Source organism: Quercus lobata, chromosome 3, assembly GCF_001633185.2.
Source record: "Quercus lobata isolate SW786 chromosome 3, ValleyOak3.0 Primary Assembly, whole genome shotgun sequence".
Lineage (NCBI taxonomy): Eukaryota > Viridiplantae > Streptophyta > Magnoliopsida > Fagales > Fagaceae > Quercus > Quercus lobata.
The window spans coordinates 31,205,258-31,224,905 of NC_044906.1; the positions used below are offsets into that span (position 1 = coordinate 31,205,258).

Consider the following 19,648-nt stretch of genomic DNA (forward strand, 5'->3'; position numbering starts at 1 on the left):
ATGTGGAGAAGACCCCTGAATAGTACTGCCTTGGCTGCCGCAATTCACAAGGGGTTTAGGGAGGTGTTTGATGGGACAAGCACTTAGGAAGTGGCCTGGATGATCAACAAATGGAGGGTTAAGATCATCTAGAGGGAGTTATATAATGGAAGAGACCCTCTAGGGGGAGGGGATCAGAAAATCTGTGGAGAAAACACTGTAGCAACAAGAACTGTAATTGTATCCAAGTTTAAGAGAAATATACATAAGGACCACTCTCCTTGGATTTTGCCGAGGAAGGTTTTTCTTTGCACAGAGTTTGTCTTCCTTTATTTTCTTACTATCTTTGATTCACTGTGTGTGTTGCTTGATCCATTGGAGCCTAGTTTTTAAGCCCACTCTCTATAAATTCATTGTATTGGGCTCTTTAAACCTTAATCCTTTCATCTTTTAGGCTAAAGAACTAAAACCCGCCCCTACAATTGGCGCCGTCTGTGGAGAAACTCAAACTTTAGTGAGTTCAACGTCCAACCATGGTGGGATCAGGGCAAGATCGGAAGGAGTCTATTGGTTCCCAGCGTAAGGATCAGTTCCTCAACCTTGAGCAAAGAAGGGACCGTGAAGTTAGTATGCATACCACACATACTAGCAGGAGCCAGTCTCGAGGTGGGAGTTACATCTCTCATGAGGAGAACACCAAAAGCATGCAGTTGGAGATTGACTGTCTTCGCAGGAGGCTACGCCATGAGTGACAGAGAAGGACTCCCTCAAGTTTTGACCCTTCTTCTGATGATGATGGAGATGGTAGCTATAAGCCCAGGTCTAGGACTCCTCCCAGTGAGTCTTTTTCGTAAGATGAGGACCGTCATTACAAGCGGATGAGCAAGAGTCCATCTCGCAAAGTTCTAGGCAATGATGCTTTGAGCAGGGCTTTTAACCAGATCTTTAAATCACCGTTTACGCGTAGAATTGAAAGGGGAAAGCTTCCTTGGCAGTTTACTTAGCCAACATTCACCATGTATAATGGCAAAACAGACCCTATGGAGCACGTTAGTCACTTCAACCAGAGAATGACCGTTCACTCCCAAAACGAAACCTTACTGTGCAAAATGTTCCCATCCAGTTTGGGGCCTGTGGCGATGTGATGGTTTGAAGGTCTGAAAGAATGTTCTATTAGCTCCTTCAAAGAGCTTACTAGGGCTTTTGGGGCTCATTTTGTGACTTGTAGTAGGGTTCCTCGGCCCTTGAATTCCCTATTATCTATGACCATGCGAGAGGGGGAGACCCTAAAGACGTATTCTGACAGGTACTAGGAGATGTTCAACGAGATAGATGGGAACTTCGATGACATGGCTATAAGGACTTTCAAGATCGGCTTGCTCGCTGAGCATGATCTGAGAAAGTCTCTGACTAGGAAATCGGTTAGGAGTGTGCGTTAGCTCATGAACCGTATTGATGAGTATATGCGGGTCGAGGAGGACTAGCAACAAGGAAAGAGGAAAGCTAAAGTGGTCCCTCAAGATAGAAGGGATTTTAGGTCAAATAGGTACAATAACAACCGAGCTCAGAGAGACTTTACGGGGCATCCTAGATCTACTACCGCTCAAGTAGTCAGTATTGTGTTCCGAGAGCCAGTACACCAAATCCTAGAGAAAATTAAGAATGAGCCATACTTTCAATGGTCAAACAATATGGGAGGAGACCCCTCAAGGCGTAACCAAAGTCTCCACTGCCAATACCACCAGGAGCTGGGGCATACTACTGAAGATTACAGGACGTTGTGGAGTCACTTGGAGCAGTTGGTTAAAATTGGGAAATTAAAGCAATTCCTATATCAGCCCAATGGAGAGGGTAGTCAGGTAAGGTCGGGGGCTCAGAGAGACGCTTTTATAAGACCACCCTTAGGTACAATTAATGTCATTCTTGTTGCTCTAGGGAGGATTGGTTCTCGGCCATCCAGGGTGCTGTCTATATCTCAACCATTTATCGAAGACTTGCCCTCTAATTGGAAGAGGAGCAGAGTGGAGGTCTGACTAGCTTTGAGCTTTTCCGATGAGGTCAAAATTGGAACCTTACAGTCACACGATGATGCCCTAATAGTTACTCTTAGGATAAAAGGGTATGATGTGAAGATGATACTAGTAGATCAGGGCAGTGGTGCAGAGATCATGAACCTGACCTATTTAGAGGATTGAAGCTGAGGCCCGAGGACCTAACCTACTATGACTCTACTTTGATAGGGTTTCATGGGAAGATTGTCTTTCCGAGGGGCCAAATTAGACTACCTGTTAAGGCAGGGTTAGAAATCGTGGAAGTAAACTTCATCGTGGTAGACGCCTACTCCCCCTATACTGCTATTGTGGCAAGACCTTGACTTCGTGCCATGAGAGTCGTGTCTTCCACCTTTCACTTGAAAGTGAAGTACCTGTCGAGGGACCGGGTCGAGGAGCTTGTTGGAAGCTAGTCTGTGGCTAGGCAATGCTTGGTGGTTGCAATCAAACATTAGGCTGAAGGTGAATCCTCGATTTCTGCCGAGCAGGATTTATAGCAATCAAAGGTGCTAGTGTTGTCTACAAGGGCAATGGCAGAAGGGGCTAAGTGCGAGCAGCTGGAAAACGTTGTTATTGGCAGCGATGAGGAAAAGTTCTTTAAGGCTGGAGTTTCGCTGCCTCCTCGGGAGAGGCAAGAACCAATGAATTTTTTTAGAAAAAATATTGATGTATTTGCGTGGAGCGCCTACGACGCCTCTAGGGTGGATCCAAATTTCATTTGTCATCATTTAAATGTCAATCCATCTGCCATCCCCAAGAAGCAACCACCTCGGTGCTCATCTAGGAAACATTCTGATGCTATCAAGGGGGAAGTACTCAAGCTCAAGCGTGTTGGGACCATAAAGGAGGTATTCTACCCCGAGTGGCTGCCTAACACAGTGGTGGTGAAAAAGAAAACTGGGAAGTAGCAAGTATGTGTGGACTTTACGGATTTAAATAAAACTTGCCCAAAAGACCCTTTCCCCCTACCTCTGATAGATCAATTAGTGGACGCAATTGTAGGCCATCATCGGATGAGCTTTTTGGATGTCTTTCAGGGTTATCATCAGATACCGTTGGCTTTGGACGATTAGGAAAAGACTACTTTTCTTACACCCACTGGGAATTACCACTACAAAATAATGCCCTTCGGATTGAAAAATGCAGGGTCTACCTACCAGAGGATGATGACCAGGATGTTTAAGCCTCAGTTGGACAAAAATATTGAGGTGTATATAGATGACATGATGGTAAAGAGTAGAGTTCGAGCATGTAGATGACCTCAGGAATATTTTCGAGATACTGAGGAAACACAAATTGCGCCTTAATGCTGCTAAGTGTTCTTTTGGTGTGGGCTCTGGCAAATTTTTGGGTTATATGGTTACCCAGCGCAGAATTGAAGCTGACCCTGATCAGATTAGAGCAATTAATGACCTGCAGCCTCCTCAGAATCCCAAAGAAGTCCAAAAGTTGAAAGGAATGACTGCCGCTTTGAATCGATTCATTTCTCGGTCAGCGAATAGGTGTAGGCCTTTCTTCTAGTTATTGTATGAGTGGAAGGGATTTGAATGGACAGAGGAGTGTTCCTCGACCTTCCAGCAATTGAAAGAATATCTTTCTCGGCCACCTATTATGTCCAAACTCGAGGAGGAGAAGGTTTTGTTCACTTACGTTGCTGTAGCCTCACATGCAATGAGTCTGGTACTAGTACGGGTTGATGATGGGGTGCAAAGACCAGTTTATTATGTGAGCAAATCATTATATGAGGCAGAGATGCGCTATTTACCATTGAAGATGGCCATTTTGGCAGTAGTGCATGCTACATGGAAGCTCCTACATTACTTTCAGGCTCACATTGTTGTGGTTCTAACCCAACTCCCTCTCTGATCACTGCTTTGGAAGGCTGATTACATAGGGAGAGTTGCAAAATGGACAACGATCCTAGAAACTTTCGATATTAAATACATGCCTCATAGCTCTATAAAGGGCCAGGTCCTTGCTAATTTAATGACTGAATTTGCTAAGCCTTTTTTCGAAGAAAGCGGCGAAAGGCCGAGCATGGATGGAAAAATCAATTGGGATGATCTATGTGCAGGAACTTCTATCTTGGAAGGTGTATTTTGACAGCGTAGCAAACCAAAGGGGATCAAGAGTAGAGCTAGTTGTAGTATCTTCTGAAAGGATCATCATTGAGAAATCCTTAAGACTGGGCTTCTCGGCCACAAACAATGAGGCTGAGTATGAGGCTTTGTTGGTGGGAATGGCTATAGTCCAGAAAATAGGATGAAGAACAGTGGAGATATTTTCTGATTCGAGGTTGGTTGTAGGCCAAGTAAAGGGAGAATTGGAAGCCAAGGATGTGAGAATGCAAGAATACCTGAACCAGGCTAGGCACTTGCAATCAGGATTTGACTCTTTTTCCTTACATCAAATCCCTAGAAGCAGAAATACGCATGCTGATTCCCTTGCCACTGTTGCAACCTCCTCAGTGCAGAGCCTACCTTGGGTCATCCTCATCGAGGATCTATGTAAGCCTACCGAGATGAAGAGGGAAAAGGTCCAGATTCATTAACTTAGGTTCAGACCTAGTTGGATAGATCCTATTGTCATGTTCCTTAAAGACGACATCTTGCCCGAGGAGAAGGGGGAGGCTGATAAAGTGCAAAGAAAGGCTCCTCGATTTTGGCTGTCCGAGGACCAAAAGTTATACAAGCGATCTTTTTCTAGGTCATATTTGCTATGCATCCATCCTGAAGTAATGGAGTCACTCCTGGAAGAGTTGCACGAAGAGATTTGTGGAAGCCATATGGGAGGCAGTTCCTTGTCTTACATAGCCCTTACTCAGGGATATTGGTGGCTCAATATGTAAAGGGAAGTATAAGAATACGTGAAGAAGTGTGACCAATGTCAGAGATTCGCTCCCAACATTCATCAACCAGGGGGCGTTCTTAATCCTCTATCTAGTCCCTGACCTTTTTCTTAGTGGGGCTTGACATTGTGGGGCCCTTCCCCAAAGCAGCAGGAAACAGGAGATGGCTTTTGGCCTGCACTGCTTACTTTACCAAGTGGGTTGAAGCTGAGCCACTAGCAAACATTAGGGACATAGATGCCAAAAGGTTTGTGTGGAAGAACATTGTCGCTCAGTTTGGGATTCCTCATACCTTCATCTTAGATAACGAACTCCAGTTTGATAGTAAGGCTTTCAAAAGGTACTGTTGTGAATTGGGTATCATGAATAGGTATTCCACTCCCGCTTATCCCCAGGGGAATGGACAAGCGGTGGCTGTCATTAAGGTCATAGTGAATGGACTCAAGAAGAGGTTGGATGATGCAAAGGGCAAATGGGTGGATGAGCTTCCACATGTTCTCTGGACATATCGGATTACCCCTCATAGGTCGATGGGAGAGACACCATTTTCAATGACTTATGGGGCCGAGGCTGGATCCCTCTAGAGACTAGATTCCTAAAGCTAAGGACTAGCTTATTCGCTCCAGACAGCAATGACAACCTACTAGAAAAGAGCCTAGACCTAGTTGAAGAACAGAGGGAAAATGCCATAGTTCAATTAGCATACTACCAGCAGAAGCTCAAACAGAGGTATGATTCAAGTGTAAAGTTAAGACCATTGGCCCCTGCGGACTTGGTACTGAGAAAGGTTGTGGGTACTGCAAGAAACCCAGCATGGGGGAAGTTAGGGCCTAATTGGGAAGGACCATACCGTATCACCTTAGTAGCTGGAATAGGTGCATACTTCCTAGAAGATCTGGATGAAAATGTTGTTCCATGTCCTTGGAATGTAAATAGCTTGCGAAGGTATTATTATTAATGAAAGGCAAATCTGCCATGTTTTTGTTAGAATTATGTATCATCTTGATTACTTGTGGGGATATTAAACAAAAACTTGGTCATGTCTGGCTCCTTGGACCACATACCTTAGGTAAATTAATATTCCTAATTACTTCTGTGGATATTAAACAGAACCTTGATCGTGCCTGGCTCCTCGGACCACTTACCTTAGGTAAATTAATACTCCTCATTATTTCTCTAAATATTAAACAGAACCTTGGTTATGCCTGGTTCCTCGAACCACATACCTTGGGTAAATTAATATTCCTTATTATTTCTCTAAGTATTAAACAGAACATTGGTAATGTTAGGTTCCTTGGACCACATACTTTGGGTAAATTGACACTTATAGTTATACAAACCTACTGTTGAATGGAGTGCTAAGTGAAATTCAAAGTATGACAGCCTTCTTGGATCATATACCCTAGACAAACATGAACTTCGCTACCATTTGAGGTTAGGAAGAAAATCCAGAAGTACACATAATCCTTTGAGTTATTTACCTGAGGTACACAAAGTTTGTTTTTTAAGTTGAGTTACTAGATGCCAAGTGTCATGGACAAGGTAAAGTTGTCCAACTACACTGCTAATTGCATGAAAGGTAATAGTTGGATTGTTAATTGCATGAGTAACTGTTAACTTTAGGGGTAAGAATATATCTTAATCAAGGTGATAGTCATTTTTCTCACTGTTTACATGGGAGTAATTTATTTGAATTAACAACAATTCCTTACTATTAGCTTTTGTTAAAGCATGGGCGATCACACTTAGAAGCATCATTAATCTAAGGTCTTAGCAAAGGACAAAACACAAGCTACAGCCAATCAAAGATAAATATTGCAAGAACAGAAAAAGTTCATAAAACAAAAATTAATGTCTTTTCATTGAACAAAAGAAAGATACATTATAAACAATGGCAAATTGCCACAACAAAAGAATAAGTACAAAAACGAAAAAGAGAAGTAAAATCCTAAGCTAAGCCTTGGCTAGATGAGGGTCTTTCTTGCTGGTTGGATGGGAGACAGGGGGATCAGCAGCCTTGGAAGCAGCATCCTTGGCCTTGGGAGAATACTCTGGGCCCTAGGTCTTTAGCAGAGTTTTGGCTTCTTTACCTTTGCCCTTGTCCTCTGGCTGAGTCTTACCCTGACCAGCCTCCTTGCCCTTGGCCATTTCCACCTTGTGACCTAGGTCATCAGCCTTGTCAGGCCCTTTAGTGGCCTCGGGAGGAGGAAGATAAGCCTGGGTGGTAGAGAGCTGGTTAGGGCAGGGGTGGCATTTCTCCTATGGCCCAGAGCTACCTTAGAAGCCTCTTGGAGGTCTTCTGGATAGTAGACATTCTCGGCCCTCCTCAACTCCAAGTTGGCAGGAGCCCCAGTTGCATTCAGGGCCTTAGTCCATATCTCGAGGCAGTATTCCCTACAAACCCCTGCCAATTCATTAGTTAGCCGGGCCTCAGTCTCTTGCACTCCGAGGTTATAGAACTTTTGCCCTGTAGCATTTGCGGCCGCCTGAGCCTCCTAGGCAGCCTCCTTAGCCTTCCTCAGCTCTACCTTCAACTCCACCACTTGCTGCTTGGCCATGGCCAACTCTATCTCTGTGTAGTGGAGTTTTCGGCGCTACTCCCCTACTTGCGTCTCAGCGGTCTTTAGGCCAGCCTCGGTGCTACTCCAATCCCTGTTCGCAACAGCCAGTTTCAGGGCCAACTCCTTATTCCCACTCTCGACGATGGCCAGGACTTGATGGTCTTTGCGCGGAGGTTATCCGCGAGTTTAGCCTCATTTCGGGCTTCCTTTACCCACTCATCGGCCATAAAGACCTCCTAGATGGCCTATGCAAAAACAACAAGGGAATACTATATCAAAAAAGAAAAGGATAACCTAGCATGAAATTAGGAAAACATGACAAGAAGCTTACCAGAGCCAAGTCCCTTTTCAGGGACAGGAAGAGATCCTGCTACCTCACGTTCTTTAAGGCAGCCATGTCCTTCAGCAGCAATAGAGGCTACTCCAGGGCGTCGGCCACGTAGTGGGCATTCCCCCTTTTGGAACTCCCTATTGGAAGAGTTCCAGAGTATGGCTGCGCCATCCATTTCTAGCCTAGGATTCCACTCCTGATTCGGGAGGCGCACCTCGGCCAAGGGCTTAACCTCCTTACTCTCGACAGAAGAGGCCCTCCCTTTGCCCTTGGTCGTCTTGGGCAACTTGGGAGGAACCCCCTCGTCCGAGGGGATCACCTCTCCCTCCTCGACAACCTCCTTGTCCTTTTTCCTTTTTTGGAGGTTGGCGGGTGCAAAGGGGTTGATTGAAGGAGGAGGAGGAGGAGGAAAAGCAAGGGGAAGCTAGGACCTCAAGGCGTCTTTGGGCGCTGACCCCTTAGCCCTGCCTGCGAGGAGCTCACGTAAGCCTTTCTTCTTGTTGTCCAACAGCATCTCATCCTCCTCTTCTTTTGAGCTGCCATGTACACATGCAACAATGAGCCCGGAAGGACAGACGACGGAAGATCTGTCGAGTTCTTATCTTGAGTCCGAGACCTAGATCACAGGCTCTCCCTGCTCCTCTCTCTCATCCTTAAGGTGAAACTGTTCTATCTCCGCCTAAAGTGACAAGCAAGATGAAGCTGTTTCTTCTCTCGAAGCTGCGGCCTTAGGGGGAGCACGGTGGGAGGGCGATTCGACTTGCACAATGTCTTCTCGGGCTAGGAACCCAGATACTGAGACGTCTATCCGAGCCAACCGAGGATCACCGACTCTGGTCGCGTGGCCCACGTCCTGGAACTTGTCAGATAGAGGCTGGAAGTTGAGGATGAGATGGACGGCTCTCAGCTGTCTGTCCTCGCTCACAAACACCTTAGCACCTTATTGAGATCGTGGACGTTGAAAAAGTTAAGGTTGGGAGCCACGTACCTTTTATCTGCAAAAAATAGCCGAGAAGCAAAATCATGGTTAGAATAACAAACCTTCCATCAGAAAGAAACAAAATGCTAAAGGAGAAAGCAGCAAAACTACAGAACTAATGCCCATGTTAAAAGACCTAAGCCTAGGGTACCCTACCTGTCTCTCCCTCCTGAACTGGGCAGTGAAGACCGTCATGCCATTCACCCGAGACGATCAGAAAGTTGTCTTTCATGCCCTTGTTGGACTTGGGAAGACATGAGAATAGCCTTACTACGGAGGACCTAGACTTAAGGTAGTACCCTGAATCTGCAAGCAAATGACACTTGTACATCCAGATGACGTCGTGCCAAGTGAGGCCTAACCCCATTTGCTCGTTGAGAGCATCCACACTACCCAAGACTCTAAATAGGTTGGGCGTGCACTGGTGAGGGCAGATCCTATGGGTTATCAAGTAGTCTCTAGTTACCCTCCCCATGGGCAGCCTCATTACCCCTTCTATAAAGGCGATCATGGGGATAACTACTTCCCCCTCCCTCTTAAGGTCAATCCATTCGCCCGGAGGACAGTACTACAGGGAAATGCCAGGGGGATCTGATACAAGGCCTTAAACCCCTCCATACCTACAGGGGAATCAACTAAATGAGTGAACCTACCCATCAGAGTAGACTAAAGAGAAGTGAAGGAAATATTTGTGAAAAAGAAGTAAAAAGTAGAAGGCTGAAGAGACTGGTTGAGGAGAAAATAGCCTAAGAATGAAAAGACTTACAAAAATAAGGACAAAGGTCACTTCAGGAGCTTCTCAAAAGTTTGAAGATTTGTGAAGTTTTGAAAGTTTGGAGATTTAGGAAGTCTTGAAAGTTTGGAGATATAGAAGTCTTGAGAGTTTGATGATTGGGAAAGTTAAAGAAATAAATCCCCCAAGCGCCTTATATAGGAGGCAAAATTGGGTGGGAGTTGTCCCGCCCAAAATTTGAGGAGAAATGCCAGCCGTAGGATCTCCATCTCACCGTAGGACGTGGGGAACAAAGCGCCGCTTGAAACATTTAATGAGACGTTACGGACTCTGAAGCGCCAGAACAGTTGCGGGGCACGCGAAGTGACGCTCTCACGCGTGGAAGTCAAAGAAACGTGTGGAATTAGTTATCCAAGGTCAAAACCCCACTTTTCCCCTCGAATAAGGGGAAAAAACTAGAGTTTTGAGGGGTTATTGTGGGGTACAGGAATTTAAATAGGGTGATTGCGCCATTATCATGCCGAGGAGGTTACACCTTTGGATAGTAAGGCCACATCAGTGGCACGTTACCAGAGGAGGTCATACTATAGAGAAATAGTTTTGTAGAAGGGGTTAGTCCTGACATGACTAAAGGGATGGTGGCTGCCACCACATTTAATGCATCCCACCAAATCTCCTGACTACATTTATGTGGAAAAGACCCCTGAACAATGCTGTCTTGGCTGCCGCGACTCACAAGGGGTTTGGGAAGGTGTCTGATGGGACAAGCACTCAGCTAGTGGCCTGGACGATCAACAAATGGAGGGCCAAGATCATCTAGGGGGAGCTACATAATGGAAGAGACCCTCTACGGAGAGGGGATCGAAAAATCTGTGGAGAAAATACTGTAGCAACAAGAACTAAAATTGTATCCAAGTTTAAGATAAATATACATAAGGACCACTCTCCTCGGATTTTGCCGAGGAAGGTTTTTCTTTGCACAGAGCTTGTCTTCCTTTACTTTCATACTATCTTTGATTCACTGTGCGTGTTGCTTGATCCACTGGAACCTAGCTTTTAAGTCCACTATCTACAAATTCATTGTATTGGGCTCTTTGGGCCTTAATCCTTTCATCTTTTGGGCTATGGAACTAAAACCCGCCCCTACATATCTAATACAGCATATCTTTAACAATAAATATGGAGCAACATCACTTTCACTAAAGTTTACAATTGCCATCAGTTTCATTATTCACCAATCTGAATAAGTCAAATCAGTCATTGTCAAAAGTATTATTTAGGTGTACCTATTTTACTGAGAATCTTATAGTTTAGCTTGGTGCATGACTACATATATCAAAATTACACAGATGTTTTACTAGCAATAGCAAAAACGAAGATGGAAGTACTCAGTTTGTACGGGGCCAGACGAATACTGGACATTCCATTGAGTCTGTCACAAATTTTGTTGTCGTTGCGGTTTGTTCATGTGTCTATAACTCTATATATTGTTTAGATAGAGTATATAACTATAAATATACTTTATGTCTTTTTTTATTTTTTTTATACAAAATAGAAGTTATACTCTAAAATAATCTAAGTGCATATGCATGTGAAGCTTCTTTCTGGAGACTTGAATTCCGACCCCTTACCTCCCACACCCTACAAGCACTTATACTTGTAGAATGACCATTTCACTAAGAATGTGCGGTGGCCTTTAGGTCGTGAATATGTAGGCTTACATGCTTTTTTGAGAGCATGAAAAGGTTCAGAATCTATGTACTATATTTCATATTAGTGCTCATATTTTTAATTTTATCAATTAAAATCCTTAATTTATGAAAACGTTCCATATGAAACCTATATCTATCTCTATTATTCTTTTATGTTTCTTTGCAGTAATGGAGTAAAGAAAAAGGAAAAGTTATTGATAAAATTTTGTGTTTTACCTAATTAATCAATTTTGATTGTGTTTGGCAATCACTTTTGAAAGTTCAATATGTGTACAAAACACCCTTGAACAATTAGACTCTCAATTTACAAATTACCAATTCAAGCTTAATGTCAAACAATTAATGTGTGGAATATGAACATAAGCTTAAAACAGAATTGATAAACAATCTAAACTAATTAAAATCACATCCACAGTAGAAATTAAATGGAAAAGATTAAGAGAAGAGAGATGCAAACACAAGGACAACACTCGATGTGTTATCGAAGAGGAAACCGAAGCTCTCGACGTAAAACCTCTCCGTCGCCCTCCAAGTGGTAAACAATCTACTAAAGAATGTAGTTGGGATACATAAACAGCAGAAGACCCTCTAAGCCTAATCTACCCAATGTACCTAAGCCGTCCAAGCTCCTACTCCAACGAGATTACGCCGAACCTATTTCTTCTTTAGCTTACCGGATTCCGCTACTTGACCATAGCATCTACGAATATGAAATTGGTCCCTTCTTAACTGTTTCCCAAAGCACCAAACAGCCTTCTCACAGATTTGGGTATGGTGAGTAAAGGTTTTGGTAGTGTGCTTCTCAAGGATTTAACAATGGAGAGGAAGATAGTAGAGGAATTTGAAGAGTCTCTATGTGAAGATTGTGGATGAATCAATCTTGTTTTTCTCTAGGGTTTCTCTCTCAAAATTATCTCTGGAAGCTCTCTCAAAATCATGGGTATAAGGGTATATATATAGTAGGGTGAGAAGGAATGTGAAAAGTCAGTTTTTCCCAAACAGGGTGTTTTGGCGACTTGACCTCGTGACTGGGTTGAGTCGCGAGTTCAAGTCGCGAGCAAACAGCCTGGCCAGCCTGGGACTTTTGTCCTGTAGTGTAACAGCTGGTGCGACTCTTCAGCTTCTGGCATGCTTGGCACGTGTGCAACTTTTTGGCGGCTTGCAAGCCACGAGCCACCCGTGAGATCCAGCCGCGAGTCCCTGCTTCTTTGCACAATCTTGAGCAATTCTTCACACTCTCTCATACACTACCCTTACATGATTCCCACCTAAATACAAGGTTACTAATTGCTAAAATACAAGCAAATTTGGCACGGAATAAAGCCAACAAGATGGTTGATAAAATTCAACCTTACAACTTTCTCACTCTAAGGGTCTGTTTAGAATCTGCTTATTTTGCTGAAACTGAAAATTTTTTGCTAAAAGTACTGTAGATAAAGGTGAAAGTTAGCTGAAATAGTATAGTAGGACCCATGAATAATACCAAAAAATGCAATGGGACCCATGAATAGTAGCAAAAATAAGCTAAATAGTAAAATAAGTTGGCAAAATTAATCATGCTAAACAGCTACTAAATACAGCTTTTTTCTCAAAACAAAGTTTTCTCTCTCTACTCTTTTTGTTCAATAATTTTCAAATTAATTTAAGAACAAGTCCTAAATAAAACACAAAGTTTATTAAATGGTTTTTTCTTATAATTTCTTAATTACTGCTTAGAATGATGAAAATACGTAATGAAGGTGGATAGATGTATTAACTTAAAACAAAGAGCTAATCTAAAACATGGCCAAAATAGGAAATTAGCACCGTTTGTCAAACAATATAATTAGTAGGCACTGTTTTCAAACTATATTTTTTACTAGCATCTTGAGTCTTAAAGACTCGATTTAGGGCCTATATATCGAGTCTTTGAGACTCGATTTTCATGGTCTGATCCCATCTGTTATAGCATTTTTTCCACGTGGTGTCCATCTGGAAATCGAGTCTCTAAGACTTGATTTATGACTCTTAAAACACCTGACCCTTCCATTCCCAATTTTGGCCCAATTTATTCATTTTTCATTCGGTCTCTCTCTCTCTCTCTGTCTCTCTCTCCCTCTGTCAAAACTCAAAAGCTGTCTCTCTCTCCTTCTGTAGAAGACTAGAACCTTCTCCCTCTCTCTGATCTACTCTCAAACCCATGCTCCATGTCTCTGATCTGCTCTCAAGCCCATGCTCTATGGCTGACCACCAAGCTTTGTCGACCTAAAACACTTCTCACCCTTTCCATCAGCCTAAAACACTTCTCACCCTTTCTGGGTATTTTGGAAACTGATTTTCTGGTATTTTAGAAGCTTTTTTTCTGTGTTCGTGTTTTTTTTTTTTTTTTTGGGTTTTTTGGAAGCTTATTTTCTGGGTATTTTGGAAACTGATCTTCTGGGTTTTGGAAGCTATTTTTTCTGTGTTTGTTTGTTTTTTTCTGGTTATTTTGGAAGCAGATTTTCTGGGTTTTGGAAGCTGATTTTCTGGGTATTTTCAGTGAGGTTTTGGCTATTCTTTTTGTGCCAATTTTTTGGTTTTGAGGTTGGGTTTCTGTTCAAAATAAGAAGAAATGCATTCATGAGATAGATGGAACATGCAATTGGCATTGTGGAGAGGAAATATGCATGGTATAGGGCAATATCAATACCTATTGCCTGTTGGTCAAATTATGTTTTTATCTTTGTGGTATTGATTCGCTTGTGGAAAGTAAGGTTGAAAAGTTGGAATCAAAGTACTTCTTTACGAGAGGATTGATAAGACATGAAGGGATGGTGACGGGATGAAAGATTAGAAAGAAGAGTAGAACTGTTTTACATACTTTTTCAGAAACAATTAAAGTTGTGACTTCACAATTTAGTTGTTTTTAAAAGCCTAAATCGAGTCTCTAAAACTCGATTTCCAGGTGGTCACCACGTGAAAAAAATACCACATCAGACGTGATCAGACCATGGAAATCGAGTTTTCGAGACTCGATTTATAGGCCCTAAATCGAGTCTTTTAGACTCGAGATGCTAGTAAAAAATATAATTTGAAAACAATGTCTATTACTTATATTGTTTGGCAAATGGTGCTAATTTCCTATTTTGGCCCTAAAACATAGTATATACTTTAGGCATTTTATGTAGTAATGAAGGTGGATAGATGTATTAACTTAAAACAAAGAGCTAATTTAAACATAGTATATACTTTAGGCATTTTATGTATTCTCTCTCCCCCCCCCCCCCCCCCCCCGGCGCTTTTTATTTATATAGGGAACTTTATGTAAAGAGTAAAGATCTATATGGAAATTCTGCAGGTTGCCATCGCAGTAGGTGCATTGCCTGATGGACTTCCTTTAGCCCTTACCTTAATGTAAGTTTTGCCCATTCAAGGATTAATCGAATATCATATATGAAATCCCTTAAAAGATATCATATTTAAAATAAGAAAATATTCAATAATTTTGATGATATTAAATAATGAGTGGGAAAAGCTGTTACGCTGTGTTTGGTTGGGGGTGATCTATGGAGGGATGGAAAATGGGGGAGGAGAAAATATGGGAGATTTTGAATATTTGGGTTGTTTGGTTGGGAAGAGGGTGATTTTGATGGGCCTATTTTGGGGTGTTTTCTTGTCTTCTCAAATTAGGGAGAACATTTCTAGATTTAGAGGCTGTTCTGTGTGTAATGACGAAGGGAAGGGGTTAGGTCTGGCCTAAATCCAGGGGCACTTTGATTTCTAAGGTTGATCTTGATTCTTCAATCTGGCCCTTTCTCATGATAGTGAGGTGTTGAGTCTCCCACTGAAGGGGCTGAAGGATTTGGCTGTGTCGTTTAGGAGTTTCCTTCTATCAATGAGAGTCTTGGGGTAGAATCTAGTAGGCTGTCAAGTAAGGATTCCCTAAACTAATTCTCAAGATTGGAAGTGACCAATTTATCAATGGAATTCTATATGCCTATTGTAAGAAATGGGAAGATTATTGTTTCTCATGCTCATAAGGTCATTGATGAAGGAGTTGCCAATTAAGTCACTTGTTTGGCGAGCCAATTCTTGGATAAACAACTGCCTTTCAATATGCTTAAAAGGTCTATGGAGGTTCTTTGGAAATCTTTTGGGGGAGTAGAGGTGTTCATGTCTGAAAATGGTTTCTTTCTTTCCAAATAATTTAATATGTATACCAGAAATTAATTATATGCTACTTTTAGTTTGTGCATCCGTCTAATTTTTTTTTTATATATTGTTTTTTCCTTATAGTTATTTTTTTCTTTGACCATGATGCAGCCTTGCTTACTCCGTGGGAAAAATGTTGGCAGATAAGGCGCTGGTTTGTAATCATGAATTTTTTCACACCTGTGCTAACATGTCATTTCATATCTGTTGTGGGAATGTAGATATACCTTTGTAACAAAGGTCATATTGCAGGTACGAAGACTTTCTGCGTGTGAAATCATCGGCACTGCGACTACAATATGCTGTGATAAGACTGGAACATTAACTTTGAATCAGGTAGATTTTTATTTATTTATTTATTTATTGATAATTCAGGATTTTGAATTTTAGAGGTCTTGGAAACATTTGGAGGAACTAATTAGTTGAGTTACATAGATTTTTAAGCAACTTATAAAAAGGGTAAATTGCAAATGACACCCTTAAATTTAGGGTTGTTTGAATTTTACACCCTAAAATTTCAGAATTTAAAATTTAGCTCCTGAAGTTTGGGGGTGTTTGGATTTTACATCCTGACATTTCAAAATTTGGATTTTACCTCTAAAATTTGGGAATGTTTAAATTTTACACTCCTAAATTCTGAAACTTTAGGGTGTAAAAACCAAATATCTTTAAACTTTAAGGAGTAAAATCCAAACACCTCTAAAATATAGGAGATAAAATCCAAATTCTAAAACGTTAGGGTATAACATTCAAATACCTTTTATTGGAAATTTATAGACGTTGGGCTTTTTGCCTTCTTGTGGATTAGTTTGAATGAAAATAACAGGAGAATTAGGAATTCACACAACATTATATACATTGGGAATCCAAACTGTATATACACAACATAAGCATCGTCCACAAGCATGGCACATGCTTAGAAGCTAGTGCCTTTATAGAATTAAAAATACTTATGTACAAACAAACATGCTAAGTTAATGACTTCGTCTATCACAAATTTGTCCATAGACAACGCAAAAGTTGGAAACTAACACTTTTAGGGAATTAAAATATTAAAAACATGTAGTACTAGTACTAAACATAAATAAATATGAGGAAAACAACACATAACTTCAACTTCATCCATGATGATACTCGTCCATGATGATACTCGTCCAGGCTGACCCTTCATTGATAGTATCTTCTTAGATGCTCAACATTCTAGGGGTGCTCTAGCTTTCGTCCATCTAAGACTTCCAAGTAGCATGATCCCTGCCTTTTGCAGTTGATAACCTTGTAAGGTCCTTCCCAATTAGGCCCTAGCTTTCCATAGGCTGGGTTTCTAGTTGCCAAGGAAACCAATTTTAGGACGAGGTCCCTAATGTTGAAGCATCTAGGTTTCACCATTGCATCATATTGTCTAGTCATGAAGTTTTTATAGCTTGCTGTCCTTTGCTCTGCATCCATCCTTACCTTGTCTATTAGATCGAGGTTAAGATGAAGTTGTTCTTCATTCTCCTCATCCTGATACTTCATCACCCTGTGATTAGCCATGTCTACTTTTGCAGGTATGACTGCTTCACTCTCATAGGCTAGTTTAAAAAGAGTTTCCCCTATGGAGGTCCTCACAGTCATCTTGTAAGCCCATAGAACACCTAGTAGCTCGTTTGGCCATACTCCCTTTACCCCCTCAAGCTAAGTCTTGATGATCTTCAACAAGGATCGGTTTGTTACTTTTGCTTGTCCATTTGCTTGCGGGTGGGAGGGTGAGGAATAATGATTTCTGATTCCAAGTTATTTGCAAAAATCTCTGAAGGGTGAGTTTTCGAACTGTCATCCATTGTTTGACACTAGTACCCTAAGCACCCCAAACCGGCACACAATGCTCTTCCAGATGAATTTTTTTACATTCTGCTGTGTGATTTTTGCTAAGGATTTAGCTTCCACTCACTTAGTGAAATAATCGATCCCCACCACTAGAAACTTCATCTGCCTGGTTTCCATTGGAAAGGGACCCAATAAATCCAATCCCCATTGCGTAAAGGGCCATGGAGCCATCATCGGGGTGAGGTATTCCAATGGTTGTCTAGGGACATTGCTGAAGCGTTGACACTGATCACACACCTTTACATAAGCCTTAGCATCTGCTTGAATGGTTGGCTAGTAGTGGACGAGAGCTCTTGCTCCTGAATGGTTTCCACACGCTCCTTAATGAACTTCTCTCAAGACGTAGTTTGCCTCATTTGGAGCTAAACACCTTAGGTAAAGCTGAGACAAGCCTCTTTTGTATAGCATCTCGTCTATAAGGACATACTTAGCTGATCTAATCCTTAGCTTTCTGGCCTCATCTCTTTCTTCTGGAAGCCTTCCATCCCTTAGGTAAGCTATTATTGGGGTCATCCAATTCCTTTCACCTTCTATCTGCTGCACCTCTGGAAGATCTATGCTAGACATGTATTGGGCTTCATCAAGCTCATCCACTGATCCATCTACTAATACTTCCTTTGCTAAAGCGTCTACTTCCATATTTTCCTCCCTTGGGATTTGAAGGAAACTGGCTTCCTTAAATTTCTTGATAAGACGTTTCACCCTACTGAGGTACTTCTTTATCCGTTCTTCCTTTGCCTCACATGTTCCATTTACTTGGCCTATGATTAATTGAAAGTCTCCTTGGATGACTACTGACTTTGCCTCTAAGGACTTAGCCAATTCTAGCCCTTTAAGAAGGGCTTCATACTCAACTTCATTGTTGATTGTTTGGTACTGTAGACGAGCTATATACTTCAACTTGTCCCCTTCTGGGGATTTCAATACAACTCCTATTCCTCCTGCATATAGTGTGAACGACTTATCTACATGGACGACCCATGCCTTAGCTTCATTTCCTTCATTTAAATCACCATGGCTTGGAGTGAACTCTGCAATGAAATCTACTAGAACTTGAGCTTTTATTGCATTCTTGGGTTGATATCTAATATCAAATTCACTAAGCTCTATAGCCCATTGGATCAATTGTCCTGCGGCTTCCAACTTGTTCATTACCTTCTTGAGCGGATGATCCGTCATGACATTGATGACATGAGCTTGGAAGTAATGCCTTAGTTTCCTAGAAGCCGTTATTAGTGCAAATGCTAACTTCTCAATCATTGGATATCGTCTTTCTGCCTCCTTTAGTGCTCAGCTTGTATAATATACAGGCTTCTGCACTTTCCCTTCTTCCCTGATTAATGCTGAACTTATCGCATGTGAGGATACTGCTAAGTATAAATATAACTCCTCACCTGGTATGGATGGACTTAACAAGGGAGCCATGGTAAGATAGACCTTAAGATCTTGGAAGGCCTTCTAGCACTCGTCCGTCCATTCAAACGCCTTCTTAAGAATTTTGAAAAAAGGCAAAGATTTTTCTGTAGCTTTTGAAATAAATCTGTTTAGAGCTGTAACTCGTCCAGTGAGAGATTGAAGTTCTTTAACATTTCTTGGTGGTTCCATGTTCAGTATTGCTCGGATCTTATCAGGATTTGCTTCGATTCCCCTCTATGAAATCATGAACCCTAGGAACTTTCTTGACAAAACCTCAAAGGCACACTTACTTGGATTCAGCTTCATGTTGTATCGCTTAAGTGTGTCAGAGGTCTTCTATAGGTCATCCAGATGTTTCTTCTCGTCCATGCTTTTCACCAGCATGTCATCTACATAAACTTCTACATTCCGTCCTATCTGTGGACAAAAAATATGATTGACCAATCTCTGATAAGTTGCTCCTGCATTCTTCAGACCAAAGAGCATCACTTTATAACAAAATAAACCCTGACTGGCAATGAAGGATATCTTCTTTTGATCTGTCTTATCCATCTTTATCTGGTTATAACCTGAGAAGGAATCCATGAAGCTTAACAATTGATGACTTTCTATTGAGTCTACCAACTAGTCAATATGTGGCAATGGATAACTATCATTAGGGCAAGTCTTGTTCAAATCAGTGAAGTCTACACATATCCTCTACTTGCCATTAGCCTTCTTGACCATTACCACATTAGCTAACCAATCCGGGTAATAGACTTTTCGAATAAATTCTGCTGTGGTTAACTTCTAGACCGCTTTCTTGATAACATTATCTCGCTCAGGAGCAAAGACTCTCTTCTTCCAACAAACAAGCTTGGAAGATGGATACACATTCAAATGATGAGTAATGACCTTTGTGTCAATTCCTAACATGTCTTCATGACTCCACGCAAGAACATCAATGCCCTTTTTTAAGAACTGGACAAAGTCTTGCTTCGTCTTCTCCTCTATACCTATTCC

The 19,648-nt window shown here is 41.7% G+C and overlaps 1 pseudogene; it reads left to right on the top strand.

The window, feature by feature from the left end:
• Nucleotides 1-19,648, top strand: part of LOC115982064 — a 107,694-nt pseudogene that overhangs the window by 56,118 nt on the left and 31,928 nt on the right.